Genomic DNA, 25,493 nt, shown 5'->3' on the forward strand with positions numbered 1-25,493 from the left:
TACATGTGCATTTCTGCATAGCGCTAATTATGTGAGAGCATACATAACCTTTGGGGCCGTACAAGTGCACAGGATCCAATAATAGCAGACAGCGAACGGTAGTGGGAACTGAAGCAGCAGGAAATTCTAGGAGGTATGGTACTGCTACCTCCAGCTGATTTCTTTAAAACAGGAGACATAACAAGGAGTCCTGAATCTTATGAGTCGACTGTATAGGTATAAAGGCAACAACTACACCTGTGATGTATTATAGGCAATAAGATTTCAAAGCTAGAAGTATAACTTAAAACTAAACTGTGTGTGTTTGTAACATTACATTATTTGAATGAGATCCTCGAAACAAATCAAAGAATACAGATGGATATATTATGAGTGGATAGATTTTCGAAGTAAGACAAACAAAAAGAAATAATATGCCTGAGTTAGGAGTTATTCTAAGCGGGATATATGCTGTTTGGATCAATGCCCTGATATGTAATACTGTGTGAATGGAGACGTCTGGATCAAATATAACAAAGAATTTTAATAGTTTTAGATTTTAACTGCAAACAGTGAAACTGAGCGAGAGATAAAACACTGTAAATAAAGTCACATAATTTTAGGGTGTAAACTGGACTCAGAGGCTAATAACATTTTATTGATATGAGGGGAGCTGCTCACTGTAAGGCGTAAAAGCTACAGCAAACTTAAGACCTTGAATTCATAATTATATACAGTAGGAGTAAGCTGTGTTGGCTGCCTTTACAATATGTCACCTTGTCATCAACAAGCTCACATGTTGCATATATTTTCATTATCTGTTGTTCCTACTGTACAAAGATCATAAACAATTGTCTTGTCTATATCACATGTGGGAATGTTTAGCATAACATAAATACTATGATCCATAAAACACAACCATGTTTCTTTTTTGAGTCGGCAGGTGATTCAGTCTGTAATTAATATTTTATACGTTTTATATTTGGTCAATACCATCTGTAAAAACAGTGAGATGTATGAAAAAACAATGTTAGCATTAGGCTGTTCTATGCAGTCTGCATGAGACAGCATCATTTACTGACACTGTGCTTTTTCTGGATAGAACTGATGTTTGTTTGGTATGTGCTGTCCATTATATGATGAGGGGCAAATATAGTATTAATATAATGTATGGGTTTTTTATCCACCTGTTTTCATGCACATTTTCAATTTGTGCATTAAAAATCCTGAGTGGAAACGTTGGAAATTCTGAAAAAAAATCTGAAATATCACAAAAAATGTTTTTTTTACATCTCTACATGTAGAGATGGAAAAGTTGATGGATCAATAAAAACAAATGCAACACTGCAATGGAAACAGACTTAGCAAATAGATCCTGATGTACTTGAAGCATGAGAATTAAAGGTCAGAAAAGCTTTTGCTCTACTGAAGAGATGAAAAATAACAGCAGATGAAAACATCTGATCTGTGAGGACCAATGAGGAGACTAACGTTCCTCAAAATAATACATTAAGTGAGTATAAATGTCATATTTCCATCATGTTTCCTACATGGTTTTCCATCATTTGAGATGTGACCAACGTTCTTTTAATTACGTAATCTCGTTACATGCCCTCTGCAATAGCTTAATGGCACAAGACTGGAGAATTAGATCCACTGTTTAGCTTGATGAGCCCAACTCCTAATACTCACATGATAGCAGTGGATGGAAAAATGTATTAATCTGCATTTTCTTTTGCCAGTTTTCTGGAAACTGGGTTCAAATGTGTGCTTCATTCGATGAAAACCTGACTATACTGATTAGCACGTTGTCTGTCTGCTTTGTGTTTAACTTCTTCCTCTCGGTGCAGCAAAGCACTTTGGCTACAAGACAATGAAGTCATTGTTTCCACTTTTTCACTCTTTGATATCTTACAACAATATTCAAGGACCCTATCTGTGCATTTAACACCGTTTACTACATTTACTGTAACGCTGTGTTTGTATTTTTAGAAAGAGAGACATTAGAGATTTAAGAGCTGCTAATAGCAACCTCTTTGATTGCAGATAGTTCCCAAATTAGAATTATCCTTTTATTGTTTGTCCTCAGGTTTAATTCCTGATATCAGAGCTTGTGAATGCAGAGCTGTTCACTGTGCAACAACACAGCGACGCAACACCAACGACGCAAACACACAGAGCATGTTGTATATATTTTTCCTTAAGTTTTCCACTTTCTCCCCAACCGTGACTACTCTGATTTAGCTTCCAGATTCTGAACTGACCCCAACTTGGCCCAGACACGATCATGCTGTCTGTATTATTGCAAAGCATTACCACTGTAAACTGGATTGTACTTTTAGAGACGGACATGTGTGTCTGCTAATCTTGCTATCCAGTGCCTATTTTTGTAAATCAGGAAGTGCAAGAACACAGGTGCTGCTCCGACAGGTTGGACAGACTGACTGATTTTACAGGTAAAAATCAGTGAGAGATGAAGGAATGCTTAACACAAATAGCATTAAGTATATCAGAAGATTAATTATCAAATGTTAATGGTGACAGAGGAAATGGAGATCCCACAAACTAGGGGCTGGTCTTAATCTAGAGGGTTCTGGCACAAATTAACCCTCGCTGCAGTCCATTTGTCTCTGTCATCCTCGTCCTAAGTCCACAAGGTCTTTAGTTGGGGTTGATGTTTGCTTGAGGAGTTCCAGGATCTGAACAATCTGAACATAAATTCAAGACAATTTTCTCTGACTCTATGATTATGTGCACGTACGGCGCAACGCTGGATAAAATAGCATTTCAATCATGTTTCCCCATACGTGATTTATGTGAGAGCCATTATCAAGTTCACATCTTCCTTCCTCTAAACAATGAAATCCAAAAATCTATAGACAGATTACGCTAAATCCAAAGGATGCTTTGGTGATTACAGTAACGACTTGAAATAGCACATAATGACTGATGCAGTGGAACAACACGCAGGAGGAAAAAAGCTTGAGGGTAGAAATCTTTCCTGGGATTATTATTGCTGACATCACACCACTAATGCTTTTTATGGACATCTTCATTATCCGTCACTGGCGTTCAGAGAGCAACGGGAAATAATCCAGGTGGGTGAAAACCTTTCATTTGAGCTTCGACAGTGAGTCACAAGTTCATCAAATGGTAAAGGTGTGTATGCATGTATGTGTGAATGCATGCACAGGTATGCATACTGTAGCTCAATGCAGATCTGTGTGTGTGTGTGTGTGTGTGTGTGTGTGTGTGTGTGTGTGTGTATAAAGAGGCAGACTCTGGGGCTGTGCAGATCTTTGCGTGAGTGTCTATAATTGGCGGCAGAAGGAGAATCTGTGAGCTGACATCTGCAGCTGATTTTTGGTGATAATAAATCAGGTTTCTTTCTCCGCTGGTGTGCTTCCACTGTTCCACACAGCTCTCACTCTCTCTTGTCTCTGTTTCTCTATGTATTACACACAATCTCTCTCTTCCTCTTCTCCTTCTCATTTCCTCAAGCTTGTGGAAACCCAAGGACTAGCTGTACAGAGTTCCTGCAAAACTTTGGACTCAGCCTCACTTTTTGGGTGGCCACACAAGTTGAGTTGTGAAAGCTCCTTCCTGGCCAAAGCTGTAGTGGGAGAAAAGGAAAGGAGTGTAAAAAAGGAGAGACCTGAACTGTGATTATCAGTGAGTGGAGGTGGATGGAGACAACGAGGTGTGAACAGGCCGCAGCTGAGGGGAGCACAGTCTGGCAAAACCTAAAAACTGCTTGTGTTGAGCCCAATTTTTGCTGACTGCACCTATCTCTACCATACATGGCTGAGTTAATAGTAAAGGTCTGCCACAGAGCCATTTCTCTCCACATCAATTTCCTGTCTAGCCACAGCCTCGACACCAGATTTAGGGCTGAATGACTGCTGTTTTGATACATTAAACATGATCTGGAGTCAGACGGAGTGAAAAAATAAGGGCAAATCCTTTTTGGAGTGCAGTCGGAGGTGACCAGGGTTGTGAAGGGTACTTCCAATACATATTCCACTGAGGATTACAGAATTCATGCTCTGAAACATAATCTGTATTGGAAAAGACTGTCCAAGGTAAATATTGCAAACTTTTTTATTACTGTGTTGTCTCATTTTTTTTAAGAGTCACTAAATAAAACAATTCAATGTCATTTTACTTCTAATGTTTGTCATATTCAGCTATAAAATCGAGTGGTATTATTCAGTTGTATTCACACATAAAGGAAAGAAAGTGGAGCTGAACAATATAACTGATAGATTTTATAGTAAAATATTAACTTTCAGTTTGTTTATTTTTACCCATTGATGCTGTGTTTCACACAGTGGAGCCCTGGTGGAAGCTCATATTACACAATCAAGTTCTTCTGCAGCATTAGGTGTAATAAAGAAGACAAGATCACATTTTTGAGATCACATGATCCAAACAGGAAACCTGAAATACAAACACAGACGCCTCGGAGAGGTAAGTTCAAGTTTATATGTAGCTGAAGCAAAGCAGCTCATTCCCATTTACCAATTATCATAAATGTGACAACAGAAAAGTCACTGCAGATGCAAATTCTGACCAGGATGTCAAATAGAGCTTTAATGGATTATTTTAATGTGTAATTTCTAGCTTTCAGGTAGTGCAGGGCTGCCATTAGTATGCAGGCCAATGATTGTTGCCTCCAAAGCTTTCTGTGTCTGTGTGATCCAAGAGGTTGAGGGGGTGTGGGGGGGCAACATAAGGACACTAGTTCACGTGAGATGTGGGGAAACACCCCACAACGATAATGAACAACCAAGCAAACACACTATACATACCTCGTTATAGACTATGGAACAAATCCTGTGCCTAAGGGACAGACAGTCAGACAGGATTTTCTTTGCCAGAAGGAGAAAGCAGGATTGGAAAAAAAAAAAACTTGATAGTACAAGACAACACATCATTCCTTGAACACACTGAGACACATTACAGAAGTGTTACATATGAAACTTCCTTCCTAAGGGTAGCCAAGGCTAGACAGGTGAAATGATCAAACTTTAAACTTGGCTGACTTGTAACCAGAAAGACAATAAGTTAGTGGTTGGATCAAAAGATATTTGTTGTTGATGGAACGCAAATTCCTACCTCATCTGTCACAACCTCAAACGGCTAGAAAAAAGCGTTTCTTAAGAATTGAAACATTTACAGCTGAAACATGATGTAGCAAGTATCACTTTAAATAAACAATAAAAGGGGCAGACGGGGCGGGGAATTCCAAGAAATGAAAGTCACCGTACTTTGATAGAAAAACATGAAATAAGAAATTGTACTTTTTCAATAGGTTTTTTAGTGTATGATATAAAGAATGAGCAACAATTTCACAGTGAGTCAAGAGAGTAAAATTGGATGAACATTCCCTGATTGATCTGCAATCAGACCCCCGTTGAAGATCACTAATTAACTGAGCACTAACGAGCAGAGGAGATAAAGTCATAATTCAGTGGAGAACGCGTCTACTCAGTGAGTCAGTAATTGATTTCCTCTGAGTCTATCTGTAGAGGGTGTTGTTGTATTTGTGTATCCAATCATCTTTTCCTCACATCCAAAAAGCAGCATCCTTCCCTCAGGCAACTGTAAACATCGGGCCTCAGCCTGTCAACACTGTTGTGTGTTTAGACATCTGTTTCAACCACAACTTAGCACTGATCGTCAGTATCATGTGGCTGTAGTCTAGAGTTACATCCGCACTCCCAAATACATGTTGTCTATTACCACATTTGGATCTAATTCTAAGGAGTGTTTAGCGGTTGCGGTGGAGAAAGACCTATCCTCTCTCGTTGTTATGAAATTTGTAAGAGATGGTTAGCATCAGAGCATGCATGTGGTGCAGCGCTACAGAATTGGTCATGTGTGCTCTGAATAATGAAAGGATGTAAGCTGATCTGACAGGAATACATGTAATTTGTTATCATCACATATTTTACACTGAAGTTGTAAATTGTTCTGTGACATAATACTGGTATGTTAAACACACACTGAGCCCTGAAAAAACATGACAGAGATTTCTAAGAATTCCATTAGCAGACGTTTCTTTAAAAAAAAAAAAAAAAAATGCTACACAGTTGGTTTGGTTAAAGAATTCAACTTCCTTAAATCTCATTTTACAAACCCACTCAGTTTCCCATCTGTAAAAGTGTGATCGCGTGCTTCAGGACAGTTTTCTGAAAATACGGCAGTGTCATTTTACAATGAAGACCATCATTTATCAATGATGCAATCTTGGCATATAAATCCATATGAAGATTACAGACAGAACTTTTCTTTCTTTTTTCCTCCATTACATAAGATGGTACTTATCAACATACATACTCGACATTAAACTCACTGGCTGAACCACAGACCTTATCCCCTCCCTTAGCTTATGAATCTCACATAAGAAGAGAAATATATGACCTGGTCCAGTGTACCATTAAAGTATATGGAGCATTACCCATACTGCACATAGGGGCCATGCCACAGTTTTATTGCAGGTTTACAACTCACTGGTGGAATAACAGCAGCTTGTTTCCTAAGGTGGAAGATGGGAAAAGAGAGCGGAGCAGAGCATGTGTGTGAGTGCCTATTAGGACCAGGTGTAGGAGGCTTAACAGAACACCAGGTAGCTAAAAGTCTCATATTTAGTCCGTCTATTGTTAGTGAAGACGATGATACAAAATTGTTGCAAATGCAAATATCAAATGTCCAAAACAGTATATTCATACATAATGATGACCACAAAAGCAAAACATAAGGTGTTCTACTTTGAAGGAAGGGTTATGTTCAAATAAAAAAACCTGAAAAAAACCTCTGCCTTGACAAACCAACCAACTTTTTATAAACCAGAAGCAAGCTGCTCAGGTAGTTCATAATCCCAACCTGTGTCAAGCCAACAAGCTCCATCAAGTACAACCACAGCAAACTATTTAAACTTGCCTAAAGTTATTATCTCTAACCTTCTATAATACCCACTAACCATTTCATTAATGGAGAGCTTGTTTGGAGCTTTAAGCAGCCCAAGAAGTACCTGCCACACTATTTCAGGGAAGAAAAGTCACTCAAAAGCATTGAACTTCCTGGCTAGCTCTGCCTATTCTATCAGCGACTAACTATTATACCTATAAGAGTCTCATGAATGGACCCATGGTGCCACTTATGTCACAAAATGTAACTTTTTGTGCTAAACTGTAGTAGTGGTGGTAGTAGTAGTAGTAACACTGCTATTAATAATGATCATTTTACTCTTATTGTTACATGATAATTGGTGAGTTTCTGTTTTCTTATTCACATCCAGTGTGTGTGAAAACATTCCTTTGACACCAGATTAATTGCTAATTGCTAAACTCTTCTGTGTCAATTCTGTAATCAACAAAAGTAGGAAGAAATGAGACTTTTCAGATAAGTGCCACTACTGACACTGAAGTAAACAGTATTTTCATCCCTGTGAATGTTCATCTCACGAGTATTTCTGATGACTGTAAAGGGTATACTTTGGTGCATGGAAGTGTAATTAACATCACCCACAATAATGGAAAACCCCAGACAGACAGCGTCTAAGTTGACTCAGACATGTGTAAATGGACCCTGTGTTAGGCCTTGTGTATTGCTCAAGAATGACTTTCACTGCTCATACAGTAAGTAATCATATTAATCTCTAATGACAATATTTCTCAAATAACCTGAGTGACTTGGAAAACAATACCTGTTAAAAGCCTTTTTATATCTATATAATGTGGTACTTGCAGCTCAATGGCATGATTGAGGTTGATAATCTATATAGAACTAAATCAATACTGGTGGGTAGTGTGGGGGGATCAATTCCCTGAGGGGGAAGTTTGCCATTGAACATGACACCAAGGGACGAGCGTGCCTAATCCATGTTTGAACTTTAAGTGAGCGTGGGCCTCTCCCCTCTTAACATGACCACTCCATTCCAACAGACCCCTCCAAAGCTGGCTGGAAGATATGGTCACTCAGATGATCATATACGAGAGTCAGAGCTCGTGTGGAAGATGGGGGGACTGGACCGGCCTCTGTTCAAAAATCCACCCATTCAACATCTACCGGCGCCCTGAGAAAAATCTAACTCTCCCTGCGCTCCCAGAGTTCCAGGTGTTTTGGTCATTAGGGCCTCTGGCCATTAGAAGCACCGTGGTGCTTGCTTAACGGTTATAAGGCCAACCGTCGTGCTCGGATCACACCTCCACAGCTGTAAAGAGCAACAGGGAGGGGTGGCAGCCGGGGAGGCATGCGCAAGGGGGGACCGGGCCAAAACGCCAGCTTTGTTCTCTGGGGGCTCCGGTTACCCCCAGCTCTCCCCACTGCCCGTGTGACATTCAATACTGCAACTGTAAATTTTACATTAAGCGTGTGAAATCACAGATGCACATGTCACAGCAGTGTCATAAAGTGAATTTACTTAGCTCGACTTCAGCACGCACCTTAACTCTTTAAGTCTCTGTAGGGGGGCGGTTGGGGGGTGGGGATGGTGGACAAAATTACAGCAATTAATTCTTAAAATGGCTGCCATATATGTGGCAATATATGTTGACACTTTCAGGGTGCACACCTGGTCCTATTCACCTTATCAACAATAGCTCACCATTATTATGTTTTCTACGGTATATTGCATATTAAAGAATAATTGATATTCAGGCCTGGCGTGCAGCTTGTTAAAGGTTTAATGGTCTGTGAATGTGAATAACTGTGGGTGAAAACTAAAAGAGTGAGAATGACCTTTACAGTACACACAAATAGCACAGTAGAAGTGTAATGTGTAAACACACAAACACAAATTAGAGACAGAGTAGAATTCAGGAACAGGATATGAGACTAGAATATATGGAGCAGACTGTAAAGTTTAAGTGTTATGGTAATAATATAAGATATCATATCCATGAGTTAGAGAACTTTATTTAAGACTAATAGCATTTTAAACATTCACAGACAACGTAGCTGTGAATCTGTCTGCTTACTGGTGACAGAGCCCGAGTCCACCTGTTCACTGTCAGATCATCCCTCCACTAAAAATACAAAGAGAGGAATCCAGACAAGTCTCAGTCGTAAACAGCAACCAAGGGAGACCCATACATAATGTGCTTCCATACTTCCGTTAAGCAGCCATGACTGTGCGAGTGCCAGAATTATACTTTCATTGTGTTTGGAATATCAAAAAGCAAAGCAGCATTGAAACTGATTAATATTTGGATACTTTTTGTCCACTTGTTAGTCAGCAGCACCCCAGAATGTTGCCTACTACATTGTGTGAGACTTGAAAAAAAAACAAACTTATGAGGGTCAATCCCGTGCAACTTCCTCACTTCCTATGCATAAAATACTGAATATGATTAATTCATGCATTCCCTTAACCCCAACAGTTCATTTGGCAATGGCTCAATAAATTCTGCAGAGCACCCTGTGCCGCCTACCCCGTAAGAGTATTCCCCTGCTCAAAGGGTAAGGGGGAGCCAACATTAAGACTGGTGGCTTGTAAAGTGAGCTGGGAAGTTTAATTGATCTAAAAGAATTTAATGTGGCGTAGTGAATCGCGGCAGACAGCATGGATTTATGTCACAACCCCGCAGAAACGAACATAATATTGCCGGGGTTTTACAGCAGAAGGGGGACTTTTTTTAATTGTGGCCACAAAAATGATTTACTTTGTGTTGAGTAAAACTGCAACTCAATAACAGCCCTGATAGCCCATTTTAATTCCCACTCTTGCATAAAAAAGTTGTGGAAAGTGTAAGACAATGTAGTTTACTTCACATCTAATTTTTTCTTTTTCCAGATAAATAGATTAAATTTTACCGTATTAATCAAAGCCATCCCCCTTTTCATACATCACAAAGCAATATTCACGCCTGAGCTGTATCATTTTAGACTAAGCTCTTGCTCTCTCAAGTGGTAAGTCCATCCTGCATGGACTTCTATGAAAACACAGAGAACTCTGCAATGTGTTAGAGATTTTGAATGTAAAACCAAGATTACCACACAGCCACAGGGAAAGGGATTCAGCACAATCCCCACAGGATGTGTAGCAGCCAAGTCAAACAAGAGCACAGATATTTACTAATATGTTCTGGATACTGGCCACACAGATATAGAGATGCACACAACAAATTACAGATGGATATTAAAGAATGTTATTTCTGTTTTTGTTTTTTTACTGACTTTGAATATACAGTATGTAGCGTAATGCATGGCGTTTGGTAGATACTTTAATCCGAAGCGCCTTATAGAGTTATGAACGCATACTTTCTTAGATCTTCCACGCTCTACTCACACTGAGCCGTACAGAACCATAAAATGTAGCAGAAGGGCATCAAGTGGACATGTGACCATTTTTAAACATGATTCAGTCTGTAATTTTCTTGGTCTGCTTGCTCTGCATTTTACCACAGTCCTGTAATAAGTACACAATGGTTAAAGTGGAACTCAAACAGAATACAGACAGAACTACTTTATCACCTTCTGATCTCAAGTACTGATCATTGAGTCTTTGTAGTATTGGACACTTAGTAATCAATTATCCCAATTCTTACAATACTGAAAGTTATCAGTGAAATGCATGACTTTATAAGAGAGTTTCCTTTTTAAACACACTGCTTGTGTTTCCTCTAACTGAACAGTAAGAAAGTATCAAACTGTGTGCTCTGATACTGTGATACTGTATGTGTGAGTATCGGCACATCTCTGTTCCCTAGATGGTGTTTTTTTTTATTTGTTTGCATTGTGTGTTAATTAGAAGTGACAAGCATTATAATCCTCTATATTTACAGCTAAAAGACAGAATATTAGACATTTTAGGCTGCATTATTTTATTAGGAAATAAACTAATTTAAACCATTTTTTAAATTGTTGATATGTTCTGGACTTGAAAACTGAAATGATGTATTCAGTGGTTGTGACTCTACTGACTACAGGAAAACACCAACTTATATTATTGAAGGGGTTTATTGTCCTTTGTCATTGAGAAGTAGCTGATGTGTAACATTTTAGCATGTTAAGCATAATCTGTAGCTGGACTAATAGTCTTGTTGATTTAGCTTAGCCATCCCATCTGGGAAAATCCAAGACCACAGCTCAGCAAAACTTACGCACATTATGATAGAGAGTACCGGATGAGGAAGATTGAGTCAGGGAAAATGTACGATGTATCATAAAAAATGTGATTCTTCTCCACGGGAAAAAATTGTTCCACTGTGACTTCCCATTGGAATGATTTTCAGACAGACACAAGCTCATGGGAGGAAACCGAGCACTCGTTAAACCCACCGGCTCTGGCTCAGACCACACCTAGACCTGGCCATCCATCAGACTGGCTGGACAGAATTTACAGTGTGACCTGATCGGTCATCATTTATTACTTTTACTGGTCCTAAGTGGAGGCAATCACCGGCTGGTGTTTGTGTAAGAGGAGACCTCCACCTGCGAGGGTCTCCCATTAACACAAACCTAACTTGGGGGGAGATATGTCATCTGTCGGCGTTCGTTTGGACGGGAGCCTGGAGTTTGCCCTGACAGAATACTGTGGGGGAATTCCTCCCTTAAATGAGCTGCTGTGTATCTTTAATCAAAAAAGATGAGTTACTAATCTGGGTGGGTGGGGGGGGGGCGGGGGGGGGGTGATACTTCACTTAAAAGAATTCCTCAGAACCATGACTGTTCTCATGCAGGAACTGCTTTTCAACCAGTCATCTGGAACGCTATCAAAGACAAAGATGTGCAACTTCATTACCATATCTTCGCAATCAAACAACAGCAAACAGAGAATTATGGGCAGGAAGTGCAGAACAGAAATCACCCATGTGTGCAAGACACTGGCTCCCAACCAGATCTTGCTGCAGTCTTATCTCCTTGATCAGTGAAAGATCTAAGGGAGAGTTTGAACTGAAAAACCACAGACTGGATGACGGTAGAACTACTGAAGCCAGTAAACACAGCTCCCCTGAAGCTACTGTCACCTCAGGGGGTATAGGTGGCTTGTGGTTTTGAAGTGCCGCTGCCACTGGCTTCTGTTCAAACTCTTGACACGTCCTTTGGATGCTCCATTGAACTTGATCAGTCACTCAGCAAATAAATGTACAACCAAAGTGAGGGACAAAGAGGGGCAGATAAAGAGACCTGGAGGGAAGCAGCCATAAAGTAATTGCTTATTGAGACATACCATGTAAGTTCACAAAAGGTCTTGACCTTCTGGATATAGTGCTAATGTTCCAAATCGGAGAATGAAAGAAAGAGAAAACAGAGACCCAGCGCCAGGGCATCTGATGAAAATATGTTTGGCCCTGCACCACATCCCTATTTTGGATGTTCATCAATTAGCCAAGTTTGATCTAATGCCACGGGTGAAGCGCTACAGTATGTGCACCCTCTGTCACTCTTGACTTCTTAATATGGGGCTAATTCTACATAATTGTCCTCAAGGGGATGTGTAAAAGGTTGTAGGGGGGAAACAATTGGGCGAGAGAAAGCGAGAGTCCACCTGAAGCTCACCTTCACTTCCTTGTCTAATCACTACCACATGCTGATGAGAGGCAATACACATTCTTCCTCTTTCATCTAACTCCCCAGTTCATGAAAAAAAATATATGTCCTGAAGTTACTCACTGGATGTGCACTATTTTATATTTTATAAATGAATGTAGAATTCATATTTGGGAATTATTATAGAGTGATTGTGTGGGAACTAACTTTGTGGTGCCCTGGGCAGGTTAAAACCACTAAAAGGCAGAAAAGTGTCTCTTGGCTCCGGCATAAAAAAGCCTCACCAAAAGCAACCTTAACTGTCCCAGTGATGGTGTGGGAACCCAAGCCGCAACCTGGCATTACATAGCTGACAAATAAATAGCATGCCCTCCCTCAACTCTCATCTAATTACAGGTATGGTTTACCAGCTACGGCTTATTAGTGTTTCCTTAGCAAACTATAAAAACTAATGACACCATTTTGTAGTTCCCTTGGTTTTCTTGCACCTCCCTTTCTTTCCATGTTCTTGGACAGAGCTGATTATTTTTAGCCCTGACTGGTGAGAGTTAAACGCTCACAGCCAAAGCTAACGTCTGTTTTCTCCCTGGGTCAGCATTTAACATCCTGCAGAGTTTTGCTGTGAGTTTTAAGACACCGTGGGCAGTTCCTTTCTACTGAAACCTAGTAATACCTGTATGTCTGCTGTGGCAGTTATTCTTACATTTCAGAAAAATAATCAAATGTGTGTTTTGATAGTGAACTGATGTTAAAATTGAAAACGGATGATGAATTATTGAGTAATGAATTCACCACACTAACCACCACAAATTCACCACAGTATCCTCCATCCTCTCCCAACACGTCTCTGACACAGCAGTCCTCTGCAGTGAGTACTTCTAATAGACTTGCTCCCCCTAGTGCCAGGGGCTTTAAGTTCACGTATAGGAGTTTTAAATCAGTGTTGCTGTTGCTGCACTTCTTGCCTTTTTGTCACAAGCCTGATTTTCAAATATTTACTATTATATAAATTAACATTAAGATTTTAAGCACAGCAACCTACTTTTTTTTTTTCTTGGTCATTTGGCAGGCCTTTCTGCTTCCTATATTTGAACTTAAGTACTTTAAGCCATGACTTTACTGTGCCAAAATATTTAAATACTGTAATACTTTGGCCAAACATCAAGCCAAGGACACTGTGTGAGTGATCAGAGACCACAGGCTTGTACTCAGTTTCACTGCCACAGGTCATATTTAAGCTGTGTGTGAGTATCAGGGTGTCCAGACACTAAAACAGGCTTGAATGACTTTAGTGCTGTCCTCAGGGCAGCCAGAGTGCTCTGACCTTCCTGAACACACTTCACAGACAGTGCCGGTGAATACTTTGCCAGCATGTTTTTTAATGTTCAGTTCTGCCTGGGTAGGAATGGACACAACACAACACTGGAAAATAAGACTAAAGGTCACCATAAGTTGAATGGAGTTAAACTTGAAATATAAGTGGCTCCCTATATTTTTTTTTCTTCTTTCAAGCGGTTATCATGTGAAAATATGTGTTTTAGCATCATTTGTGTGTGCAACTCTGCCTTGAAATGCAGGAAACACATGAATATCTCATGCAACATTCACAGATGAGCTGGCCTACTTGTGTGAGCGCTGAAAAGCTGGTTTGAAAAACACATTAAGATTAGTGAAAGATCACTAAAAAATATACAAGCAAGCAAAACTGTCACAGTCCTTTTGTCTAGAAAACCGTGTGCATGTCTCGCATCCATTATCAAACATTCTCCGCCGTCCATTAAAACATCTTGTTTGCTTGTTTGTTTACTTGTCTCTGTAGAAGCCCACGGGTTGTCACCACCTCGTATACATTCCACCCATTCAGTGGTGTTTCAATATTCACAATGATGTAAAACATGCACATCTAATATATTATTTAGTCATATTCCCCGGTAATAAAACACATTGTTGGTTCTCTCTGGTGTGATCCCGACATTGTATTTCCATTATTTTCTCTTTAAACATTAACCACGGCTGTGTTAGGGATGCATTTCATCTTCTTCTTCTGCTTAAAGATTCAAATGGCCTGCTGGTCAGGATAGGCAGGCCGTTATGTTTAAACAGAGCTGACAGAGGAAGCAGAGGAAGGAATGTTTTGCCTAAAATCTGCTGAAAATTCACTTTTTTCAGGTCTCTCTCTCTCTCCCTCCCATTACAGTACAGTGCTATGACTGCAGTTTAAGGATCGCTAGGTGCTGAGTGGGGATTTCTTCCCCCCCACTCAGTCTGATAATAACCTTGCATAACACACACACACACACACACACACACACACACACTAACACACAGACAGGGTATGTATTGTATGTTTACTGGTCTATATTGTAAAATGAGCACTTTGTATGCTTTGAAAACAGCTGTGGGAATATTTGTAACATTTTATGTGTTCATGTATGATATTGTATAAAAATTAGTAGTTTTGATATCACTGCTTTTAGTAAATGGGACACAATAAACCCTAAACCTGGTTTCTAAAAAGTCATTTTGATTATGTTGGCTTGTTATTGACATTTAAAGCTACATACTCTATTTGATCCAATATGGAAAGTAAAAGAATTTCTATGGATGTGACTTCTTTATGTAATGAAGGCTGAAGACATGTTTCTTCAGTACATTCTCAAGTTTCACAGTAGTGAAATGTGTTGAAACTCACAACCTGAACAACCTACTTGGGGCGAACAATAATGATGGTATGTTCCCCCTGCATGACATACCTCGGTTACTGAATTGCTTAACCCTTTAATGAATCCATAATTAATCAAATTATTAAACATCTCTTAGATTATGGTTATATCCATAACCATAATTGAATATCAGATTTCATATTCTACCTGTCTTGCAAATGATTTAAGAAAATACTACTGACACAGTGTGAGCAAAGACAGTAAAGAGTGATTTCAGGATATTTTTAGCCTTATGGAATCACCAAATTCAGAATTTTATTTGCCAAAAATATCTTGTGCACTGAAAAACAGAGTTATTTCCTGAATGAAGGTCTATCTTAGTCAAGCCACCCTGCAGGCTGAAGAAAAAAAGCCTTATTATCCCAAAAGTTCCCATTCTGCTTCATGTGATTATAGAAGCCATGGGTCTCCTCCAGAAACGCTGGATATCCCCTCGTGCTGCTAGTCCGCTGATTGGCGAGGAGCTCCAAGCTTTCTCACATGGTGTCCTGACTGAATCAGAATCAGACCTGATTAGATCAAATTGCAGAGAGAAACCTGTGTACCCCTGTGTGCCCATCTTTGTATCACCTCAGTGCCAGCAGTTAAATTGGACTTTTGGAAGCAGGGAAGCCGTCTCTTTGATTATACATTTACATCTATAAGATACTGAAATCTATGGGATTTTGTATCTGCTTGAATAGAGGAGCTCAGACTGTAGGTGTCAGAACTCAGTTCCTGCTGGCTCGCCACCAATTTAATCCCAGCTGGCAGCAGAGCACAGTATGGAGGGATACGATGCAGCCACACCAACTAGAAACTCAAAATATTGCACAATTACCTCTTACTCTTTCTGCAGGCCTCTACCATTGCTCAGTGATAAAGTAGTGCCCGCAGATTCCCCTTTATGACATACATGCATCATCAAAGGGACAGACGAGCTCATGTTACAGGCACTGAGGGACCTGGCAGCCAACTGGTTAACACTGCAAATGAGCAGCATGTGTCTCTGTCTCATCATTTATCTGACAGGCACACTGTCAGGATGTTAGCTCTGGCATTGACACAGCTTGAGCACAAGGCCAACTTAACTGACTTCATAGAAAAGAAATGTTAATGTCTATCAGAGAGGATGGAAAGAAAGATAGCAAGGGGGGGGGGGGGGGGGGGGGGGGGGGGTGTCTATAATTGTTTTATTATAAGTGCTGCTCATTACAAGCAAAGGAGACAGATGGGTAATGAATGACACAAATGGACGTCCTCCACGGCTGACAGCTACTCCTGGACGATGGTGCGTCTCCTTGGGACAGAGATGGAGAGAGGAGGAGTGTGTGTGTGTGTGTGTGTGCGTGTGTCTAGCGGGTATTACTGTACTTGCGAGTCTTCAATTATATTCCAATGACAGTATGCCATGAAACTATAATTGCAAAGCAGTTGTGTCATAAAATTATCCAACGGTTAGTAATGTGTGCATGTCTCAGAACAGTTAGGGTTAGGTTTATTTGTGCATTTCAGCTGTCCTTAATGCAATTCATTGTCTTCTCACTTGCATGTTAATAACAGCGCATGAACCGTGTGTGTGTGTGTGCGCATAAGCATGCTGCACATGTGTGCAAGAATGAGTGTGCATGTGAAAGCAAAAGAAAGTGAGCCATAGGGAGAAACTGAAAAAAGAGACAGGAATGGAGGGAAAAAAAATGATTATCATTAGCTTTTGATGGATCTAATGACCGTGTGGATTTATGTAAAGCGGAGCTGGATAATGGGAAAGAGGCGAGAGGAAGGAGAAAATCATTTGGAAGAAGAGAGGAGGAGGGGGGAGTATATCAATGGCATGCTGAGGGGGTAACGACAACAAGCTGAGAGGCATCATGACCAAAATATAGATCAATAACTCCTCTATTATGATATGAAGAACAGGGAGATGAGATGGGGGGGGGGAGGGGGTGGCAATGAGGGAATAATTTGCTTGATAAGTACACAGGGGAGAAGAGAGTGTATGTGTAAGGGGGGGATACTGACAGGGCCACATAAACAAGTGGCAGCATCTCTCCCCAGAGGACCAGCAGTGATGCTGAGGAGAGGAGGCGCCGCTGGAGTCTAGAGGGGTGAACGCCGGGACGCGCTCCGGCAGCATCTCTCTCCTGGCAAGTAAAAATAAAAGTCAACAGGAAAGGGCTGGCGCACGGGTGCTGCCGTGATAGCCGCCATCCGTTACGGGTAAATTGAACTGTCAACCCCACGGTGTCATTTCCATGGCTGGATGAGAGGCAGAGGCAGAGAGAATTATGGGGGTATTCACTAGGTGATCACAGTGTGCAGCGGGAATGTTCCGGCAAATTAACTCCCGACGGAGAGAGAGAGGGGAACGATGTTAGGGCTGTCAGAGAGATAGAAGGATGGGAGGATAAACAGGCAGAGGGGAGGAGAGAAAGAAAATGTGCCCTGTTTTCTTTTTGCTCACTTATTGTGTTAAAACACATTTTGTCAGTGGATGCATTTGGTTCATGTTAGCACCCTGCAGTGTTTATATTCTATCAGTATGAATGCCAAAGCCCAGCGCGCTGTGTTTATAAAAACCAGTGTGGCTCCAAAGTTGATTGCCTGTGATTTGAGATATACACTACGTGCAAATGTTAAAACACACATCAGATTCACTTAACGTTGGCCATACACTGTCTTTTTTTAGACCCGCGCGTGTACACACCTATTACAGATTAGCCTTGATGTGCACATACGCACAGATGTCCTCTTACTGGATGTCACATTCACAAGTTAATAGCTTAAAGCAGACTATACAAAAATGCGGTCCTTCTGCCATCTTGCGTGTTTTCACTGTTAATCTGCATGAGTGTGCATATGCACCAGTCTTACTTTGTGCACTCAGTAGCACACACAGCTTATCTCACTTTTTTCCCCCCCAACCTCCACTCTGTCTCTATCCTCTTACTTAAATATTTATAAAGATTCCTATTATTGTATTAACTATTTATTGATTTATAATTTAAAAGATTTATACTGGAGCCTGGAGAACTGCAGGGGAGAATGACTTTCACCTATAAAAAGGTAGACATCCATGGCTATTTATTGTCTTTTAATGTTAAACCTGTGCCTGTTTGCCTCTTGGCATTCAGAGAAAGAAGAAAAATACACTCAAAGACCGACACACACACACACACACACACACACACACACACACACACACACACACACACACACACACACACACACACACACACACAGACAGACCGAAACAGAAAAAATAATCTGGCTCAATATTGCTCCTGGTTAGATGTTGGTGAGCTATTCTTCGTCTCCCTCTGAAGCAGGTCATGCACTGGCAGTCCAGACAGAACCTCGACAATGAAAATGTATTGCCTTGCTCCATCTCTTATTGATTTACATCTTAAGACTCTTTGGATGTGAAGTGCTTTTGTAAGGCTTCAGCTCTCACCTCTGCTGTCACTGCACCAAAATATAAACTGTGATCAACCCGCTGGCATTTGACAAATTTCATCTAAAGATTAGGGAAGAAGCATGAGTGCTTATTAAATGTCAGTTGATTAAAAATGTGTCTGATAAATGTGCAACTGAAGCAGCTGTAACAAAACCGGTTCATCACAAGCGCTACATCACTATTCGACTAAACAGACAGATAGATACTTTATTAATCAAGCAGGAAATTAGGAACAGCAGGAACAATACTGTAAACTTTTAACACTGCAGTTAGTGAAAAAACAAACATATTTATATGTATACAGTAATGAAAGCTCCTTGGCAAGTCCAGCGTCTTGTATTATAGTTATAATAGTGTATTATAGTTAACAAAAATGTAGCAAGTGAGTAATTTGTTCTCTTGTTAGGGAGGAGTGGGAGAGCCTCCTGAAGCAGACGAGGGGCAGATTCATCATCATTCAGGGGCTCAATCAAAAGACAAGGGATAGAGGGAGGGAATAAAAGAAGAAGTCTGTGGTGGTCAGCAGGAGGAAGGATGCTTGGGTCTAGGAGTGGCGGGTGCGGGGAGGAGGGACGGTGCAAGAAAGAAAGAAAGGTGTTGGGAGTGAAAAGCAGAGCGTGCTTTTATGCAGTGCCCGGTGAGTGACAAGGAAACCATTAACGGAGTAGCGCTGGCCAAAGGGATTAAGTCCACACATGCACGGCTATTATTCAAGCTAATTAAAGGCTTTTTTTCTGGGAGGCCAGGTTTACCTCTACAACAAAGCCAGCAGAGAAAGAAGCAGGAAACAGCTCAGGCGATTTCACTTTGCTGGCAAATCTTTAGCATACGTTGATCCTGGGGGGTGGTGGGGAGGGGGTGGGGGGGGACAATCATTTGAACACTTTGGAGAACCTTGTCTGTGGTACAGTTGAAATCGAATAAATGACGAGCACTTTTAAAGGCCTGCTACAAAGGACTGATATTTCATTCAATCTGAACTCGTACAAGATACTCAGAGCGGTGAGATTTTCTTACCCACAGTTCATCAAAGGTTAGATGATCAACTGTAACACATCTCTTCTTCTGCTGGTGGGGTTTAATTAAAGAAAACATTAGGAAGTAACAGATTACAAGTAACACCACATATTGATTTAATATTAAGAGTGCTGCTGATGATAAAAGGCTTAGAGATGGAAGTCAAATACAGTATTCAATATATGGTTGATAGTGTTTGTGGATAGTGACAGAATTCAGGTTACAGTCTATAGAATGTAAATTAATATAATTGAATAGCACAATTCATGAATGTATTGCAAAGAAAGACAATACTCACAAAGAACATCCAAGGAAACCTACATAAAAAGGTATTTTCACTGGAGCCCGACCAATGACCAGCCATCAAATTTACCATAAATTTAACGCAGATGACGGCCGAGACGTAACCAAGAAATAAACTGCAGTATAGAAATGCCAAACATCTGTTTGAGGTAGTTTCAATGGTAGATTCATAATCAATGGTACAAAAATGTGTGGTTGTGTTATGTGTTAACGTAAAGAAAAATCAAAAGGAAGGAACATTTTTGAACTCTCAAATATCAATTTTGTGTCAACCTCAAAATTCCAGCATCAAGCTCTAGTTTTTTTTACCACAAGACATTAGTTAGGGGTTAGAGATAATCCAACCAACTACCTGAAGGTTGAGGGCAGGGCCTGTTGTCACACACCTGTTTCTCATAAAACCCTTTAATCAAACCTCACTCTTAGCTTGGTCACGATGACTCTTACTGTGGATGGAAGACGGGGTAGATGTTGGCTGGATGCTAGCATCATTATTCAGAGCCGGAGGCGACATGCTACAGGTGCAGCTAATTGAGTTAATAAGGAGAACAATAATGAGTAACTGGCTTATCTGTGGTGAAGAGTAAAGGAGCCCCTAGTTTACGGCTTAGGTTTTGGGCCTGATTAGATGGTGTGATCCAAGAATATGAATTGACAGCAGCTGAGAATGAAATAATAAATCAACAGTTTTGGATGTAGTTGTCCTGACTAAACTTTTACTGAGCTTCACTCGGAACATTTCTATCTTGAAGTAAAATTGTGTTTTGAGGGCTGCGTAAAGTAGAATAGTGATAGTGTTAGTAACTTACATAAAAAGTTTATTTTCTGTCATTGTTTAGATATAGAGCCTAGCTTTTTTCCATGATCATTGATGGCAGAACATCCTTGGTTATCAGTGTCATGTAGCATGTTGGTTTTTGAAGGTAATCTATCTGACATTTAAAGGTACCCTGTGGAGTTTCTGACCTCTAGTAGCACTATGGAGCAGTTTCTTCATGAGTGGGTCCCCGTTTTGTTTGTCTTGTGCATGAGGATGCACATGCAAGTGCACATGCACACAGGTGATGAGAGATCATTTCATATAATTCCGATGATCTACAGGTGGTTGTGATGCGGAAAGAAACGCAGAAATGTACCAGCAAGGCAGAGGAGAAGAAGACTGCAAGCTAGAAAACATGCATGTTAACAATGCATGCAAAATCAGCTTTGCAATTGCGTTTTGTGGAAGAAAATGTATTCGACACTTTTGTTAGACCTCAAGGATACACGTCTTTTAGTGAGTAACACTCAATGTAAATGTTACTTTTGTTTGTTTACAAGAAAACTCCACAGGACACCTCTAATGTAGTGACCGCAAGGTTTAAATGAACAAGTCAGTCACTCCAGCACCACTGCCATAGACTCAGTTTGTCACTCCTGTCAAAAAACAAAAGAGACTGTAACCCATCAACCTGCAAGATACATCCTGCTACTCACCAACAGTGGTGGTACGACAGTGAGGAAGAAGAGGTTCTGTCCCTAGTGGCTGTAAATGGCTGCCAAGTATCTTTGCTGGGGGGATTTCACCCTAACAGCTCCTTGGAGACCACTGAGGGCCTGCTGGCCTCTCGACAAGCTGGAGCTTACTGATGCAGAAGCCCCGGGGACAGAGGGAAGGAAGAAGGAGAAAGGGAGGGAGTGGGGGGGGGGGACATCACTTTACTGGTTTTACACCCACGCACACGCCACAGTGGATCAGTCAGCTGAGATTGCACCTGACACTTGACATGCAGCAAACAAAGCAGACAAGCATGGAGGGATGAGAAAGAGCGCGCGTGAGAGCAGGAGAAAGAGAGCGGCGAAGAGAGAGGGAGCGGATGTTAGAGCGCAGTGAATGACAGACAACAGGCTGATGGGAAGAGGCGGGTGTAATGGGGTGTGAAGTGGAAGACCTCGGGAGACAGCGAGAGAGACCATCTGCCTGTCAGTACAGCCTCTCGTCTACTCTCTCCTCATCTTTTACTGTCTCATTCAGTCAGTCATCCAGACACACACACACACACACAGTAAAGAGCAAACACACCACTCAGGTCAAGGGAGATAAATTAACGAGAGAACCCCCATTTATCTTTTTAACTATCTGACACTTGTTGGAAATACACTGCCAGTCACTAAATTGCAACACCTGAACAGTAGTTAAGAGCGTAAAGCAAGATGAATAATAGAAGAGAGATAAGAGTTAAAGCAAAGCTACTGTAATTGTCTTCGCATTATTACAAAAAATATATATATATATCATGTTAGAATCAGGATCCGACTAGTTATCTGTCAATTCAGACTTTTTGTCAGTGTATATACTGTAAATAGATAACTAATCATTGTAAACACATACATAACAAAGGGTAATGTTAATGATTCAAAGCTGACACTAAAATAAATGTTTCCACCATGCAGAGAAGGTTAAGGTTCGTCTTTGGTCATGACTCATGTCAAAGAGTAACTCTGACATCACTGTGAGCAGCAGACTGAACATTTCAACAGCATGTTTTTAGAAATCTTTTCTATTCTAAATAATATTATTTCAGACGTGTGGAAATGATGGCATTTCAATATATGACAGGCATAAACAAGTTTAAAGGTTAGAGGAGAATCAGCTTTACTGTCATTGTTCAAGGCAACAAAATATAGTGCAGCTCCCCCATAGTGTTGATAAAAATAAGCACTTAAAGCAAACCACAACAGTACTTAAACACAAAAACAGTTAAATAGAAAATAGCAATTTAGTTAGTAAAATAGTTAGTTAAAGGACCAGTGTGGGGGATTTAGTGGTGTCTAGCAGTAAGGTTGCAGATTGTAACAAAGCATGTAGGAGAACCTATTTTTAGTTTCAGGTGATTATACACTAATTAAAACATACTTATGAATATTACATTCTGTTCAACTAGATGCCAATAAATTCTACACACTGCACCTTTAATAGTAAAAGAACTTGATTAATGGTACTTTTAAATGAACAGGTGAGTATCAGCTTAAGTAAAGGTCATATGACAAAAGACACAAGCACAGACGTATAGTATATATTAGTATAATATATAGTATTTATATTTCCTCATTTGTGAAGACATCAAGTGATTGGTTTTATATTATAACTGCTGAACCCAACATTAACCCTCACCTGCACTCAACAAAATATGACCTAAACTTTGTTGATACACTGATATGTAACAAACCACTGATTTCATTAATGATTTCTGGCACAATATCTATGGTTTGGAAGATTAAAAATCAATCAAAAATAACACAAATGGACACACACACACACAAACTGATTGAAGACCATGTCACAATGATTTTGAGCTGCGATTGTTGACCAAGACCAGGAGTTGCAGGGGCAGGAGGGGAGCAAGAGGGCCTCTCACCAGACTGAGACAGAATCGAGTCATTCATTCATAATCTGCGCTCTCTCACACACACACACACTAAAAATAAAAGCAGAACCAGCCCCAGACATACACATTATTAACTCCAGAAATATTCATCCACCTGCCACAAAACTCAAGCTCAAATCAGACACAAGCACTACGAGGAGAAGGCAACGCCACAGAAATGTAGTTGTGTTTTACCATCAGGAAGGACAGTTTAGCTTCACTGAGTTCACGTTTAACATTGTAGGGTTTGAGTAATAATATCAGCTTGTTAGTGTATTAATATATCTTGGGCCTTTAGTACCATGTGGTCGCTGCCATTAACTGACTATAAATATTTATCATATATTTGGACATTACATTGGCTGTTTGTAAGAAATCCTAGTGTATCAGTTTGTATCCTTAACTATAATTGAGTAGCCATTTTTACTCTTTAATTGCCTCATGGAATTAGTCTACTTGTACATCTTTTAGCGACTTCCTACATTTCCCTGAATTCCACAGGACAACCCTGAACTTGTTGCATTTGTAGTTACTCAAAACATTATCTTATATAAACATCTGCATTGCAGTAATTATTAGCGACATCTATATCTTAGTGGAGAGTTCTAGTGTCACGTCATGGTCTATATATTGTGATGGGGGAAGGAGGAGACACTGTACTTTTCAGTTTTGTGGTAAACTGATATATCAATATACTGACATTCAGTTTTATTTATTTGTAGAATAAAGACTAAAAATACTGGTGCAGGTGGTTGAAGTAAAAGTCTTACAACTGATACTCCAAGACATTTACTTAATCTTTAAATGAATTTAAGGAGGAATTTAATCTTATTGCATTATAAGATATAGTGTTAACCTTGTACTTTAGTTAAGAGTAGATTTTTTCTGACTTGCAGCTCAAACAAATGGAATGTATGACATTCATACATCTGCTGCTGGAATTTTCATTCGACTAAATACCATGAAAACAGCTCCTATGTGCCAAATACTATTATATTGCTATGTATTTGTGTGTTCTTATGATGCTGCATAGTGATGGAATATGTGATTAAATCATGTGCATGTGCTCAAAATTAAAAATCAGTTGTACATCAACTATTGCCTGGTGTAATATAACATCATGCATTTGGCTGAAGTACTGACATCAAGACTGTCCTGATGACCAATAAACAAATGCTCTCTTTATTGCTGAGCTCACCCAGATAAAGAGGGGAGACATGCAATAGTTCCCTCATCTGCCCCTGTTCAACCATCCATCCATCCATGGCTTCTGCTGAGGGGTCTGTTTTTGTTGCCTAATTACCTCTCTCTACCTTCTGTTTGGTCTCTTCATCTGTCTATCTGCTGACTCTTTCTCTCTGGCCGTGATAAAAAACAGTAACACAGGAGGGGAACCAAACTGCTTCTTAATTTTCCCTGACAGCCTCCTTTAAACACACGGGCCCAAATCCACACTCTAATTGAAAGCATATTCCTATTCCAAACAAATTAAGCACAATTAAGGCCCCTGAGTTATGAGTATCTATCACTGTGCGATGTTTTTGTAAAAATCACTGCGCTCTAGATCAAAGTCTCTCGACCCCTCAACTTAATTGCCTCATTAAGAGCTCCCTTCTTTGTGCTACGGGCTTCATAAATACAGGGTCTGCTCGTTTCATTTGGGAATTACACTAAAAGACGCCCCTTAAACTAATCGCTTCCACGTTTTCAATAAAAGTTCATCTGTTTTTAGGTAGAGAACAGAATGAGATTTTCTTCCATTTATAGAGCATAATTTGCAAGGCCCTTTTAGCTCGGAGTGTGATATATCATTTCATTGTGTCTGTGACAAGGCACAAACCTGTAACCATGTTTAGCTACTTTATAACACGTGTTAAAAAGGCTTCCATAACATTTCAAAAGTACGCTTCAACTCTTAAAAAAAAAAAAAAAAAAAAAATGCAAGAGCTCATAACCCTGGATACATTAGCTTTAGGGTCTTAGGTGTGGCATTTGACACATCATAGCAGGTGACAGGAAGAAGGTGTCACCACCAGGAACCAGCAAATCACATGACAGGAAGATGATTGTGTGCAGCTGAAATGGCTCCCTCCTCCCGTAACCTCCCTCCTTCTCCTCATCATCACAAAA

At 40.2% G+C, this 25,493-nt stretch overlaps 1 long non-coding RNA gene across 1 annotated transcript in view; it reads right to left on the minus strand.

Moving 5' to 3' along the window:
• Nucleotides 1–616: 616 nt before the first annotated feature.
• The window catches only part of LOC137184303 (uncharacterized), a 49,792-nt gene continuing 24,915 nt past the window's right edge, over nt 617–25,493 (minus strand). The window contains exon 3 of the long non-coding RNA XR_010928649.1: nt 617–3,592. This is a non-coding gene — a long non-coding RNA (uncharacterized lncRNA). The remainder of the gene's footprint in view (nt 3,593–25,493) is intronic.

The sequence above is a fragment of the Thunnus thynnus genome, chromosome 6, assembly GCF_963924715.1.
Source record: "Thunnus thynnus chromosome 6, fThuThy2.1, whole genome shotgun sequence".
Taxonomy (NCBI): Eukaryota; Metazoa; Chordata; class Actinopteri; order Scombriformes; family Scombridae; genus Thunnus; species Thunnus thynnus.